Genomic DNA, 16,215 nt, shown 5'->3' on the forward strand with positions numbered 1-16,215 from the left:
AAACAGGTCTGTTTTCTGTGATGTGTCCACGTTGCGCTTTGGGGCATTTCCTGTCACGGGCGCTAGGCCTACCCACACAAGTGAGGTATCATTTTTATCAGGAGACGTGGGGGAACGCTGGGTGGAAGGAAATTCGTGGCTCCTCTCAGATTCCAGAACTTTCTGCCACAGAAATGTGAGGAACATGTGTTTTTTTTGCCAAATTTTGAGGTTTGCAAAGGATTCTGGGTAACAGAACCTGGTCCGAGCCACACAAGTCACCCCATCTTGGATTCCCCTAGGTCTCTAGTTTTCAGAAATGCACAGGTTTGGTAGGTTTCCCTAGGTGGCGGCTGAGCTACAGACCAAAATCTACAGGTAGGCACTTTGCAAAAAACACCTCTGTTTTCCTTCACCAATTTGGCTGTGTCCACGTTGCGCTTTGGGGCGTTTCCTGTCACGGGCGCTAGGCCTACCCACACAAGTGAGGTATCATTTTTATCGGGAGACGTGGGGGAACGCTGGGTGGAAGGAAATTCGTGGCTCCTCTCAGATTCCAGAACTTTCTGCCACAGAAATGTGAAGAACATGTGTTTTTTTAGCCAAATTTTGAGGTTTGCAAAGGATTCTGGGTAACAGAACCTGGTCCGAGCCACACAAGTCACCCCATCTTGGATTCCCCTAGGTCTCTAGTTTTCAGAAATGCACAGGTTTGGTAGGTTTCCCTAGGTGGCGGCTGAGCTACGAGCCAAAATCTACAGGTAGGCACTTTGCAAAAAACACCTCTGTTTTCCTTCACAAATTTGGATGTGTCCACGTTGCGGTTTGGGGCGTTTCCTGTCGCGGGCGCTAGGCCTACCCACACAAGTGAGGTATCATTTTTATCGGGAGACGTGGGGGAACGCTGGGTGGAAGGAAATTCGTGGCTCCTCTCAGATTCCAGAACTTTCTGCCACAGAAATATTAGGAACATGTGTTTTTTTACCCAAATTTTGAGGTTTGCAAAGGATTCTGGGTAACAGAACCTGGTCCGAGCCACACAAGTCACCCCATCTTGGATTCCCCTAGGTCTCTAGTTTTCAGAAATGCACAGGTTTGGTAGGTTTCCCTAGGTGGCGTCTGAGCTACAGGCCAAAATCTACAGGTAGGCACTTTGCAAAAAACACCTCTGTTTTCCTTCACCAATTTGGCTGTGTCCACGTTGCGCTTTGGGGCGTTTCCTGTCGCGGGCTCTAGGCCTACCCACACAAGTGAGGTATCATTTTTATCGGGAGACGTGGGGGAACGCTGGGTGGAAGGAAATTCGTGGCTCCTCTCAGATTCCAGAACTTTCTGCCACAGAAATGTTAGGAACATATGTTTTTTTAGCCAAATTTTGAGGTTTGCAAAGGATTCTGGGTAACAGAACCTGGTCCGAGCCACACAAGTCACCCCATCTTGGATTCCCCTAGGTCTCTAGTTTTCAGACATGCACAGGTTTGGTAGGTTTCCCTAGGTGGCGGCTGAGCTACAGGCCAAAATCTGCAGGTAGGCACTTTGCTAAAAACAGGTCTGTTTTCTGTGATGTGTCCACGTTGCGCTTTGGGGCATTTCCTGTCACGGGCGCTAGGCCTACCCACACAAGTGAGGTATCATTTTTATCAGGAGACGTGGGGGAACGCTGGGTGGAAGGAAATTCGTGGCTCCTCTCAGATTCCAGAACTTTCTGCCACAGAAATGTGAGGAACATGTGTTTTTTTTGCCAAATTTTGAGGTTTGCAAAGGATTCTGGGTAACAGAACCTGGTCCGAGCCACACAAGTCACCCCATCTTGGATTCCCTTAGGTCTCTAGTTTTCAGAAATGCACAGGTTTGGTAGGTTTCCCTAGGTGGCGGCTGAGCTACAGGCCAAAATCTACAGGTAGGCACTTTGCAAAAAACACCTCTGTTTTCCTTCACCAATTTGGCTGTGTCCACGTTGCGCTTTGGGGCGTTTCCTGTCACGGGCGCTAGGCCTACCCACACAAGTGAGGTATCATTTTTATCGGGAGACGTGGGGGAACGCTGGGTGGAAGGAAATTCGTGGCTCCTCTCAGATTCCAGAACTTTCTGCCACAGAAATGTGAGGAACATGTGTTTTTTTAGCCAAATTTTGAGGTTTGCAAAGGATTCTGGGTAACAGAACCTGGTCCGAGCCACACAAGTCACCCCATCTTTGATTCCCCTAGTCTCTAGTTTTCAGAAATGCCCAGGTTTGGTAGGTTTCCCTAGGTGGCCGCTGAGCTACAGGCCAAAATCTGCAGGTAGGCACTTTGCTAAAAACAGGTCTGTTTTCTGTGATGTGTCCACGTTGCGCTTTGGGGCATTTCCTGTCACGGGCGCTAGGCCTACCCACACAAGTGAGGTATCATTTTTATCGGGAGACGTGGGGGAACGCTGAGTGGAAGGAAATTCGTGACTCCTCTCAGATTCCAGAACTTTCTCCCACAGAAATGTGAGGAACATGTGTTTTTTTTAGCCAAATTTTGAGGTTTACAAAGGATTCTGGGTAACAGAACCTGGTCCGAGCCACACAAGTCACCCCATCTTGGATTCCCCTAGGTCTCTAGTTTTCAGAAATGCCCAGGTTTGGTAGGTTTCCCTAGGTGGCGGCTGAGCTACAGGCCAAAATCTGCAGGTAGGCACTTTGCTAAAAACAGGTCTGTTTTCTGTGATGTGTCCACGTTGCGCTTTGGGGCATTTCCTGTCACGGGCGCTAGGCCTACCCACACAAGTGAGGTATCATTTTTATCGGGAGACGTGGGGGAACGCTGAGTGGAAGGAAATTCGTGACTCCTCTCAGATTCCAGAACTTTCTGCAACAGAAATGTGAGGAACATGTGTTTTTTTAGCCAAATTTTGAGGTTTGCAAAGGATTCTGGGTAACAGAACCTGGTCCGAGCCACACAAGTCACCCCATCTTTGATTCCCCTAGTCTTTAGTTTTCAGAAATGCACAGGTTTGGTAGGTTTCCCTAGGTGGCGTCTGAGCTACAGGCCAAAATCTACAGGTAGGCACTTTGCAAAAAACACCTCTGTTTTCCTTCACCAATTTGGCTGTGTCCACGTTGCGCTTTGGGGCGTTTCCTGTCGCGGGCTCTAGGCCTACCCACACAAGTGAGGTATCATTTTTATCGGGAGACGTGGGGGAACGCTGGGTGGAAGGAAATTCGTGGCTCCTCTCAGATTCCAGAACTTTCTGCCACAGAAATATTAGGAACATGTGTTTTTTTACCCAAATTTTGAGGTTTGCAAAGGATTCTGGGTAACAGAACCTGGTCCGAGCCACACAAGTCACCCCATCTTGGATTCCCCTAGGTCTCTAGTTTTCAGAAATGCACAGGTTTGGTAGGTTTCCCTAGGTGGCGTCTGAGCTACAGGCCAAAATCTACAGGTAGGCACTTTGCAAAAAACACCTCTGTTTTCCTTCACCAATTTGGCTGTGTCCACGTTGCGCTTTGGGGCGTTTCCTGTCGCGGGCTCTAGGCCTACCCACACAAGTGAGGTATCATTTTTATCGGGAGACGTGGGGGAACGCTGGGTGGAAGGAAATTCGTGGCTCCTCTCAGATTCCAGAACTTTCTGCCACAGAAATGTTAGGAACATATGTTTTTTTAGCCAAATTTTGAGGTTTGCAAAGGATTCTGGGTAACAGAACCTGGTCCGAGCCACACAAGTCACCCCATCTTGGATTCCCCTAGGTCTCTAGTTTTCAGAAATGCACAGGTTTGGTAGGTTTCCCTAGGTGGCGGCTGAGCTACAGGCCAAAATCTGCAGGTAGGCACTTTGCTAAAAACAGGTCTGTTTTCTGTGATGTGTCCACGTTGCGCTTTGGGGCATTTCCTGTCACGGGCGCTAGGCCTACCCACACAAGTGAGGTATCATTTTTATCAGGAGACGTGGGGGAACGCTGGGTGGAAGGAAATTCGTGGCTCCTCTCAGATTCCAGAACTTTCTGCCACAGAAATGTGAGGAACATGTGTTTTTTTTGCCAAATTTTGAGGTTTGCAAAGGATTCTGGGTAACAGAACCTGGTCCGAGCCACACAAGTCACCCCATCTTGGATTCCCCTAGGTCTCTAGTTTTCAGAAATGCACAGGTTTGGTAGGTTTCCCTAGGTGGCGGCTGAGCTACAGGCCAAAATCTACAGGTAGGCACTTTGCAAAAAACACCTCTGTTTTCCTTCACCAATTTGGCTGTGTCCACGTTGCGCTTTGGGGCGTTTCCTGTCACGGGCGCTAGGCCTACCCACACAAGTGAGGTATCATTTTTATCGGGAGACGTGGGGGAACGCTGGGTGGAAGGAAATTCGTGGCTCCTCTCAGATTCCAGAACTTTCTGCCACAGAAATGTGAGGAACATGTGTTTTTTTAGCCAAATTTTGAGGTTTGCAAAGGATTCTGGGTAACAGAACCTGGTCCGAGCCACACAAGTCACCCCATCTTGGATTCCCCTAGGTCTCTAGTTTTCAGAAATGCACAGGTTTGGTAGGTTTCCCTAGGTGCCGGCTGAGCTAGAGGCCAAAATCTACAGGTAGGCACTGTTTTCAATGAAAAAATGTGATGTGTCCACGTTGCGTTTTGGGGCATATCCTGTCACGGGCGCTAGGCCTACCCACACAAGTGAGGTATAATTTTTATCGGGAGACGTGGGGGAACGCTGGGTGGAAGGGAATTTGTGGCTCCTCTCAGATTCCAGAACTTTCTGCAACAGAAATGTGAGGAACATGTGTTTTTTTAGCCAAATTTTGAGGTTTGCAAAGGATTCTGGGTAACAGAACCTGGTCCGAGCCACACAAGTCACCCCATCTTTGATTCCCCTAGTCTCTAGTTTTCAGAAATGCCCAGGTTTGGTAGGTTTCCCTAGGTGACCGCTGAGCTACAGGCCAAAATCTGCAGGTAGGCACTTTGCTAAAAACAGGTCTGTTTTCTGTGATGTGTCCACGTTGCGCTTTGGGGCATTTCCTGTCACGGGCGCTAGGCCTACCCACACAAGTGAGGTATCATTTTTATCGGGAGACGTGGGGGAACGCTGAGTGGAAGGAAATTCGTGACTCCTCTCAGATTCCAGAACTTTCTCCCACAGAAATGTGAGGAACATGTGTTTTTTTTAGCCAAATTTTGAGGTTTACAAAGGATTCTGGGTAACAGAACCTGGTCCGAGCCACACAAGTCACCCCATCTTGGATTCCCCTAGGTCTCTAGTTTTCAGAAATGCCCAGGTTTGGTAGGTTTCCCTAGGTGGCGGCTGAGCTACAGGCCAAAATCTGCAGGTAGGCACTTTGCTAAAAACAGGTCTGTTTTCTGTGATGTGTCCATGTTGCGCTTTGGGGCATTTCCTGTCACGGGCGCTAGGCCTACCCACACAAGTGAGGTATCATTTTTATCAGGAGACGTGGGGGAACGCTGGGTGGAAGGAAATTCGTGGCTCCTCTCAGATTCCAGAACTTTCTGCCACAGAAATGTGAGGAACATGTGTTTTTTTTGCCAAATTTTGAGGTTTGCAAAGGATTCTGGGTAACAGAACCTGGTCCGAGCCACACAAGTCACCCCATCTTGGATTCCCCTAGGTCTCTAGTTTTCAGAAATGCACAGGTTTGGTAGGTTTCCCTAGGTGGCGGCTGAGCTACAGACCAAAATCTACAGGTAGGCACTTTGCAAAAAAACCCTCTGTTTTCCTTCACCAATTTGGCTGTGTCCACGTTGCGCTTTGGGGCGTTTCCTGTCACGGGCGCTAGGCCTACCCACACAAGTGAGGTATCATTTTTATCGGGAGACGTGGGGGAACGCTGGGTGGAAGGAAATTCGTGGCTCCTCTCAGATTCCAGAACTTTCTGCCACAGAAATGTGAAGAACATGTGTTTTTTTAGCCAAATTTTGAGGTTTGCAAAGGATTCTGGGTAACAGAACCTGGTCCGAGCCACACAAGTCACCCCATCTTGGATTCCCCTAGGTCTCTAGTTTTCAGAAATGCACAGGTTTGGTAGGTTTCCCTAGGTGGCGGCTGAGCTACGAGCCAAAATCTACAGGTAGGCACTTTGCAAAAAACACCTCTGTTTTCCTTCACAAATTTGGATGTGTCCACGTTGCGGTTTGGGGCGTTTCCTGTCGCGGGCGCTAGGCCTACCCACACAAGTGAGGTATCATTTTTATCGGGAGACGTGGGGGAACGCTGGGTGGAAGGAAATTCGTGGCTCCTCTCAGATTCCAGAACTTTCTGCCACAGAAATATTAGGAACATGTGTTTTTTTACCCAAATTTTGAGGTTTGCAAAGGATTCTGGGTAACAGAACCTGGTCCGAGCCACACAAGTCACCCCATCTTGGATTCCCCTAGGTCTCTAGTTTTCAGAAATGCACAGGTTTGGTAGGTTTCCCTAGGTGGCGTCTGAGCTACAGGCCAAAATCTACAGGTAGGCACTTTGCAAAAAACACCTCTGTTTTCCTTCACCAATTTGGCTGTGTCCACGTTGCGCTTTGGGGCGTTTCCTGTCGCGGGCTCTAGGCCTACCCACACAAGTGAGGTATCATTTTTATCGGGAGACGTGGGGGAACGCTGGGTGGAAGGAAATTCGTGGCTCCTCTCAGATTCCAGAACTTTCTGCCACAGAAATGTTAGGAACATATGTTTTTTTAGCCAAATTTTGAGGTTTGCAAAGGATTCTGGGTAACAGAACCTGGTCCGAGCCACACAAGTCACCCCATCTTGGATTCCCCTAGGTCTCTAGTTTTCAGAAATGCACAGGTTTGGTAGGTTTCCCTAGGTGGCGGCTGAGCTACAGGCCAAAATCTGCAGGTAGGCACTTTGCTAAAAACAGGTCTGTTTTCTGTGATGTGTCCACGTTGCGCTTTGGGGCATTTCCTGTCACGGGCGCTAGGCCTACCCACACAAGTGAGGTATCATTTTTATCAGGAGACGTGGGGGAACGCTGGGTGGAAGGAAATTCGTGGCTCCTCTCAGATTCCAGAACTTTCTGCCACAGAAATGTGAGGAACATGTGTTTTTTTTGCCAAATTTTGAGGTTTGCAAAGGATTCTGGGTAACAGAACCTGGTCCGAGCCACACAAGTCACCCCATCTTGGATTCCCCTAGGTCTCTAGTTTTCAGAAATGCACAGGTTTGGTAGGTTTCCCTAGGTGGCGGCTGAGCTACAGGCCAAAATCTACAGGTAGGCACTTTGCAAAAAACACCTCTGTTTTCCTTCACCAATTTGGCTGTGTCCACGTTGCGCTTTGGGGCGTTTCCTGTCACGGGCGCTAGGCCTACCCACACAAGTGAGGTATCATTTTTATCGGGAGACGTGGGGGAACGCTGGGTGGAAGGAAATTCGTGGCTCCTCTCAGATTCCAGAACTTTCTGCCACAGAAATGTGAGGAACATGTGTTTTTTTAGCCAAATTTTGAGGTTTGCAAAGGATTCTGGGTAACAGAACCTGGTCCGAGCCACACAAGTCACCCCATCTTTGATTCCCCTAGTCTCTAGTTTTCAGAAATGCCCAGGTTTGGTAGGTTTCCCTAGGTGGCCGCTGAGCTACAGGCCAAAATCTGCAGGTAGGCACTTTGCTAAAAACAGGTCTGTTTTCTGTGATGTGTCCACGTTGCGCTTTGGGGCATTTCCTGTCACGGGCGCTAGGCCTACCCACACAAGTGAGGTATCATTTTTATCGGGAGACGTGGGGGAACGCTGAGTGGAAGGAAATTCGTGACTCCTCTCAGATTCCAGAACTTTCTCCCACAGAAATGTGAGGAACATGTGTTTTTTTTAGCCAAATTTTGAGGTTTACAAAGGATTCTGGGTAACAGAACCTGGTCCGAGCCACACAAGTCACCCCATCTTGGATTCCCCTAGGTCTCTAGTTTTCAGAAATGCCCAGGTTTGGTAGGTTTCCCTAGGTGGCGGCTGAGCTACAGGCCAAAATCTGCAGGTAGGCACTTTGCTAAAAACAGCTCTGTTTTCTGTGATGTGTCCACGTTGCGCTTTGGGGCATTTCCTGTCACGGGCGCTAGGCCTACCCACACAAGTGAGGTATCATTTTTATCAGGAGACGTGGGGGAACGCTGGGTGGAAGGAAATTCGTGGCTCCTCTCAGATTCCAGAACTTTCTGCCACAGAAATGTGAGGAACATGTGTTTTTTTTGCCAAATTTTGAGGTTTGCAAAGGATTCTGGGTAACAGAACCTGGTCCGAGCCACACAAGTCACCCCATCTTGGATTCCCCTAGGTCTCTAGTTTTCAGAAATGCACAGGTTTGGTAGGTTTCCCTAGGTGGCGGCTGAGCTACAGACCAAAATCTACAGGTAGGCACTTTGCAAAAAACACCTCTGTTTTCCTTCACCAATTTGGCTGTGTCCACGTTGCGCTTTGGGGCGTTTCCTGTCACGGGCGCTAGGCCTACCCACACAAGTGAGGTATCATTTTTATCGGGAGACGTGGGGGAACGCTGGGTGGAAGGAAATTCGTGGCTCCTCTCAGATTCCAGAACTTTCTGCCACAGAAATGTGAAGAACATGTGTTTTTTTAGCCAAATTTTGAGGTTTGCAAAGGATTCTGGGTAACAGAACCTGGTCCGAGCCACACAAGTCACCCCATCTTGGATTCCCCTAGGTATCTAGTTTTCAGAAATGCACAGGTTTGGTAGGTTTCCCTAGGTGGCGGCTGAGCTACGAGCCAAAATCTACAGGTAGGCACTTTGCAAAAAACACCTCTGTTTTCCTTCACAAATTTGGATGTGTCCACGTTGCGGTTTGGGGCGTTTCCTGTCGCGGGCGCTAGGCCTACCCACACAAGTGAGGTATCATTTTTATCGGGAGACGTGGGGGAACGCTGGGTGGAAGGAAATTCGTGGCTCCTCTCAGATTCCAGAACTTTCTGCCACAGAAATATTAGGAACATGTGTTTTTTTACCCAAATTTTGAGGTTTGCAAAGGATTCTGGGTAACAGAACCTGGTCCGAGCCACACAAGTCACCCCATCTTGGATTCCCCTAGGTCTCTAGTTTTCAGAAATGCACAGGTTTGGTAGGTTTCCCTAGGTGGCGTCTGAGCTACAGGCCAAAATCTACAGGTAGGCACTTTGCAAAAAACACCTCTGTTTTCCTTCACCAATTTGGCTGTGTCCACGTTGCGCTTTGGGGCGTTTCCTGTCGCGGGCTCTAGGCCTACCCACACAAGTGAGGTATCATTTTTATCGGGAGACGTGGGGGAACGCTGGGTGGAAGGAAATTCGTGGCTCCTCTCAGATTCCAGAACTTTCTGCCACAGAAATGTTAGGAACATATGTTTTTTTAGCCAAATTTTGAGGTTTGCAAAGGATTCTGGGTAACAGAACCTGGTCCGAGCCACACAAGTCACCCCATCTTGGATTCCCCTAGGTCTCTAGTTTTCAGAAATGCACAGGTTTGGTAGGTTTCCCTAGGTGGCGGCTGAGCTACAGGCCAAAATCTGCAGGTAGGCACTTTGCTAAAAACAGGTCTGTTTTCTGTGATGTGTCCACGTTGCGCTTTGGGGCATTTCCTGTCACGGGCGCTAGGCCTACCCACACAAGTGAGGTATCATTTTTATCAGGAGACGTGGGGGAACGCTGGGTGGAAGGAAATTCGTGGCTCCTCTCAGATTCCAGAACTTTCTGCCACAGAAATGTGAGGAACATGTGTTTTTTTTGCCAAATTTTGAGGTTTGCAAAGGATTCTGGGTAACAGAACCTGGTCCGAGCCACACAAGTCACCCCATCTTGGATTCCCCTAGGTCTCTAGTTTTCAGAAATGCACAGGTTTGGTAGGTTTCCCTAGGTGGCGGCTGAGCTACAGGCCAAAATCTACAGGTAGGCACTTTGCAAAAAACACCTCTGTTTTCCTTCACCAATTTGGCTGTGTCCACGTTGCGCTTTGGGGCGTTTACTGTCACGGGCGCTAGGCCTACCCACACAAGTGAGGTATCATTTTTATCGGGAGACGTGGGGGAACGCTGGGTGGAAGGAAATTCGTGGCTCCTCTCAGATTCCAGAACTTTCTGCCACAGAAATGTGAGGAACATGTGTTTTTTTAGCCAAATTTTGAGGTTTGCAAAGGATTCTGGGTAACAGAACCTGGTCCGAGCCACACAAGTCACCCCATCTTGGATTCCCCTAGGTCTCTAGTTTTCAGAAATGCACAGGTTTGGTAGGTTTCCCTAGGTGGCGGCTGAGCTACAAGCCAAAATCTACAGGTAGGCACTTTGCAAAAAACACCTCTGTTTTCCTTCACAAATTTGGATGTGTCCACGTTGCGGTTTGGGGCGTTTCCTGTCGCGGGCGCTAGGCCTACCCACACAAGTGAGGTATCATTTTTATCGGGAGACGTGGGGGAATGCTGGGTGGAAGGAAATTCGTGGCTCCTCTCAGATGCCAGAACTTTCTGCCACAGAAATGTTAGGAACATGTGTTTTTTTAGCCAAATTTTGAGGTTTGCAAATGATTCTGGGTAACAGAACCTGGTCCGAGCCACACAAGTCACCCCATCTTGGATTCCCCTAGGTCTCTAGTTTTCAGAAATGCACAGGTTTGGTAGGTTTCCCTAGGTTGCGTCTGAGCTACAGGCCAAAATCTACAGGTAGGCACTTTGCAAAAAACACCTCTGTTTTCCTTCACCAATTTGGCTGTGTCCACGTTGCGCTTTGGGGCGTTTCCTGTCGCGGGCGCTAGGCCTACCCACACAAGTGAGGTATCATTTTTATCGGGAGACGTGGGGGAACGCTGGGTGGAAGGAAATTCGTGGCTCCTCTCAGATTCCAGAACTTTCTGCCACAGAAATGTTAGGAACATGTGTTTTTTTAGCCAAATTTTGAGGTTTGCAAAGGATTCTGGGTAACAGAACCTGGTCCGAGCCACACAAGTCACCCCATCTTGGATTCCCCTAGGTCTCTAGTTTTCAGAAATGCACAGGTTTGGTAGGTTTCCCTAGGTGGCGGCTGAGCTACAGGCCAAAATCTGCAGGTAGGCACTTTGCTAAAAACAGGTCTGTTTTCTGTGATGTGTCCACGTTGCGCTTTGGGGCATTTCCTGTCACGGGCGCTAGGCCTACCCACACAAGTGAGGTATCATTTTTATCGGGAGACGTGGGGGAACGCTGGGTGGACGGAAATTCGTGGCTCCTCTCAGATTCCAGAACTTTCTGCCACAGAAATGTGAGGAACATGTGTTTTTTTAGCCAAATTTTGAGGTTAGCAATGGATTCTGGGTAACAGAACCTGGTCCGAGCCACACAAGTCACCCCATCTTGGATTCCCCTAGGTCTCTAGTTTTCAGAAATGCACAGGTTTGGTAGGTTTCCCTAGGTGGCGGCTGAGCTACAGGCCAAAATCTGCAGGTAGGCACTTTGCTAAAAACAGGTCTGTTTTCTGTGATGTGTCCACGTTGCGCTTTGGGGCATTTCCTGTCACAGGCGCTAGGCCTACCCACACAAGTGAGGTATCATTTTTATCAGGAGACGTGGGTGAACGCTGGGTGGAAGGAAATTTGTGGCTCCTCTCAGATTCCAGAACTTTCTGCCACAGAAATGTGAGGAACATGTGTTTATTTATCCAAATTTTGAGGTTTGCAAAGGATTCTGGGTAACAGAACCTGGTCCGAGCCACACAAGTCACCCCATCTTGGATTCCCCTAGGTCTCTAGTTTTCAGAAATGCACAGGTTTGGTAGGTTTCCCTAGGTGGCGGCTGAGCTACAGACCAAAATCTACAGGTAGGCACTTTGCAAAAAACACCTCTGTTTTCCTTCACCAATTTGGCTGTGTCCACGTTGCGCTTTGGGGCGTTTCCTGTCACGGGCGCTAGGCCTACCCACACAAGTGAGGTATCATTTTTATCGGGAGACGTGGGGGAACGCTGGGTGGAAGGAAATTCGTGGCTCCTCTCAGATTCCAGAACTTTCTGCCACAGAAATGTGAAGAACATGTGTTTTTTTAGCCAAATTTTGAGGTTTGCAAAGGATTCTGGGTAACAGAACCTGGTCCGAGCCACACAAGTCACCCCATCTTGGATTCCCCTAGGTCTCTAGTTTTCAGAAATGCACAGGTTTGGTAGGTTTCCCTAGGTGGCGGCTGAGCTACGAGCCAAAATCTACAGGTAGGCACTTTGCAAAAAACACCTCTGTTTTCCTTCACAAATTTGGATGTGTCCACGTTGCGGTTTGGGGCGTTTCCTGTCGCGGGCGCTAGGCCTACCCACACAAGTGAGGTATCATTTTTATCGGGAGACGTGGGGGAACGCTGGGTGGAAGGAAATTCGTGGCTCCTCTCAGATTCCAGAACTTTCTGCCACAGAAATATTAGGAACATGTGTTTTTTTACCCAAATTTTGAGGTTTGCAAAGGATTCTGGGTAACAGAACCTGGTCCGAGCCACACAAGTCACCCCATCTTGGATTCCCCTAGGTCTCTAGTTTTCAGAAATGCACAGGTTTGGTAGGTTTCCCTAGGTGGCGTCTGAGCTACAGGCCAAAATCTACAGGTAGGCACTTTGCAAAAAACACCTCTGTTTTCCTTCACCAATTTGGCTGTGTCCACGTTGCGCTTTGGGGCGTTTCCTGTCGCGGGCTCTAGGCCTACCCACACAAGTGAGGTATCATTTTTATCGGGAGACGTGGGGGAACGCTGGGTGGAAGGAAATTCGTGGCTCCTCTCAGATTCCAGAACTTTCTGCCACAGAAATGTTAGGAACATATGTTTTTTTAGCCAAATTTTGAGGTTTGCAAAGGATTCTGGATAACAGAACCTGGTCCGAGCCACACAAGTCACCCCATCTTGGATTCCCCTAGGTCTCTAGTTTTCAGAAATGCACAGGTTTGGTAGGTTTCCCTAGGTGGCGGCTGAGCTACAGGCCAAAATCTGCAGGTAGGCACTTTGCTAAAAACAGGTCTGTTTTCTGTGATGTGTCCACGTTGCGCTTTGGGGCATTTCCTGTCACGGGCGCTAGGCCTACCCACACAAGTGAGGTATCATTTTTATCAGGAGACGTGGGGGAACGCTGGGTGGAAGGAAATTCGTGGCTCCTCTCAGATTCCAGAACTTTCTGCCACAGAAATGTGAGGAACATGTGTTTTTTTTGCCAAATTTTGAGGTTTGCAAAGGATTCTGGGTAACAGAACCTGGTCCGAGCCACACAAGTCACCCCATCTTGGATTCCCCTAGGTCTCTAGTTTTCAGAAATGCACAGGTTTGGTAGGTTTCCCTAGGTGGCGGCTGAGCTACAGGCCAAAATCTACAGGTAGGCACTTTGCAAAAAACACCTCTGTTTTCCTTCACCAATTTGGCTGTGTCCACGTTGCGCTTTGGGGCGTTTACTGTCACGGGCGCTAGGCCTACCCACACAAGTGAGGTATCATTTTTATCGGGAGACGTGGGGGAACGCTGGGTGGAAGGAAATTCGTGGCTCCTCTCAGATTCCAGAACTTTCTGCCACAGAAATGTGAGGAACATGTGTTTTTTTAGCCAAATTTTGAGGTTTGCAAAGGATTCTGGGTAACAGAACCTGGTCCGAGCCACACAAGTCACCCCATCTTGGATTCCCCTAGGTCTCTAGTTTTCAGAAATGCACAGGTTTGGTAGGTTTCCCTAGGTGGCGGCTGAGCTACAAGCCAAAATCTACAGGTAGGCACTTTGCAAAAAACACCTCTGTTTTCCTTCACAAATTTGGATGTGTCCACGTTGCGGTTTGGGGCGTTTCCTGTCGCGGGCGCTAGGCCTACCCACACAAGTGAGGTATCATTTTTATCGGGAGACGTGGGGGAATGCTGGGTGGAAGGAAATTCGTGGCTCCTCTCAGATGCCAGAACTTTCTGCCACAGAAATGTTAGGAACATGTGTTTTTTTAGCCAAATTTTGAGGTTTGCAAATGATTCTGGGTAACAGAACCTGGTCCGAGCCACACAAGTCACCCCATCTTGGATTCCCCTAGGTCTCTAGTTTTCAGAAATGCACAGGTTTGGTAGGTTTCCCTAGGTTGCGTCTGAGCTACAGGCCAAAATCTACAGGTAGGCACTTTGCAAAAAACACCTCTGTTTTCCTTCACCAATTTGGCTGTGTCCACGTTGCGCTTTGGGGCGTTTCCTGTCGCGGGCGCTAGGCCTACCCACACAAGTGAGGTATCATTTTTATCGGGAGACGTGGGGGAACGCTGGGTGGAAGGAAATTCGTGGCTCCTCTCAGATTCCAGAACTTTCTGCCACAGAAATGTTAGGAACATGTGTTTTTTTAGCCAAATTTTGAGGTTTGCAAAGGATTCTGGGTAACAGAACCTGGTCCGAGCCACACAAGTCACCCCATCTTGGATTCCCCTAGGTCTCTAGTTTTCAGAAATGCACAGGTTTGGTAGGTTTCCCTAGGTGGCGGCTGAGCTACAGGCCAAAATCTGCAGGTAGGCACTTTGCTAAAAACAGGTCTGTTTTCTGTGATGTGTCCACGTTGCGCTTTGGGGCATTTCCTGTCACAGGCGCTAGGCCTACCCACACAAGTGAGGTATCATTTTTATCGGGAGACGTGGGGGAACGCTGGGTGGACGGAAATTCGTGGCTCCTCTCAGATTCCAGAACTTTCTGCCACAGAAATGTGAGGAACATGTGTTTTTTTAGCCAAATTTTGAGGTTAGCAATGGATTCTGGGTAACAGAACCTGGTCCGAGCCACACAAGTCACCCCATCTTGGATTCCCCTAGGTCTCTAGTTTTCAGAAATGCACAGGTTTGGTAGGTTTCCCTAGGTGGCGGGTGAGCTACAGGCCAAAATCTGCAGGTAGGCACTTTGCTAAAAACAGGTCTGTTTTCTGTGAGGTGTCCACGTTGCGCTTTGGGGCATTTCCTGTCACGGGCGCTAGGCCTACCCACACAAGTGAGGTATCATTTTTATCAGGAGACGTGGGTGAAGGCTGGGTGGAAGGAAATTTGTGGCTCCTCTCAGATTCCAGAACTTTCTGCCACAGAAATGTGAGGAACATGTGTTTATTTATCCAAATTTTGAGGTTTGCAAAGGATTCTGGGTAACAGAACCTGGTCCGAGCCACACAAGTCACCCCATCTTGGATTCCCCTAGGTCTCTAGTTTTCAGAAATGCAGAGGTTTGGTAGGTTTCCCTAGGTGGCGGCTGAGCTACAGGCCAAAATCTGCAGGTAGGCACTTTGCTAAAAACAGGTCTGTTTTCTGTGATGTGTCCACGTTGCGCTTTGGGGCATTTCCTGTCACAGGCGCTAGGCCTACCCACACAAGTGAGGTATCATTTTTATCGGGAGACGTGGGGGAACGCTGGGTGGAAGGAAATTCGTGGCTCCTCTCAGATTCCAGAACTTTCTGCCACAGAAATATGAGGAACATGTGTTTTTTTAGCCAAATTTTTAGGTTTGCAAAGGATTCTGGGTAACAGAACCTGGTCCGAGCCACACAAGTCACCCCATCATGGATTCCCCTAGGTCTCTAGTTTTCAGAAATGCACAGGTTTGGTAGGTTTCCCTATGTGGCGGCTGAGCTACAGGCCAAAATCTACAGGTAGGCACTTTGCAAAAAACACCTCTGTTTTCCTCCACCAATTTGGCTGTGTCCACGTTGCGCTTTGGGGCGTTTCCTGTCAGTGGCGCTAGGCCTACCCACACAAGTGAGGTATCATTTTTATCGGGAGACGTGGAGGAACGCTGGGTGGAAGGAAATTCGTGGCTCCTCTCAGATTCCAGAACTTTCTGCCACAGAAATGTGAGGAACATGTGTTTTTTTAGCCACATTTTGAGGTTTGCAAACGATTCTGGGTAACAGAACCTGGTCCGAGCCACACAAGTCACCCCATCTTGGATTCCCCTAGGTCTCTAGTTTTCAGAAATGCACAGGTTTGGTAGGTTTCCCTATGTGGCGGCTGAGCTACAGGCCAAAATCTACAGGTAGGCACTTTGCAAAAAACACCTCTGTTTTCCTTCACCAATTTGGCTGTGTCCACGTTGCGCTTTGGGGCATTTCCTGTCACGGGCGCTAGGCCTACCCACACAAGTGAAGTATCATTTTTATCGGGAGACGTGGGGGAATGCTGGGTGGAAGGAAATTTGTGGCTCCTCTCAGATTCCAGAACTTTCTCCCACAGAAATGTGAGGAACATGTGTTTTTTTAGCCAAATTTTGAGGTTTGCAAAGGATTCTGGGTAACAGAACCTGGTCCGAGCCACACAAGTCACCCCATCTTGGATTCCCCTAAGTCTCTAGTTTTCAGAAATGCACAGG

This window comes from Pleurodeles waltl, chromosome 12 (genome assembly GCF_031143425.1).
Source record: "Pleurodeles waltl isolate 20211129_DDA chromosome 12, aPleWal1.hap1.20221129, whole genome shotgun sequence".
NCBI lineage: Eukaryota > Metazoa > Chordata > Amphibia > Caudata > Salamandridae > Pleurodeles > Pleurodeles waltl.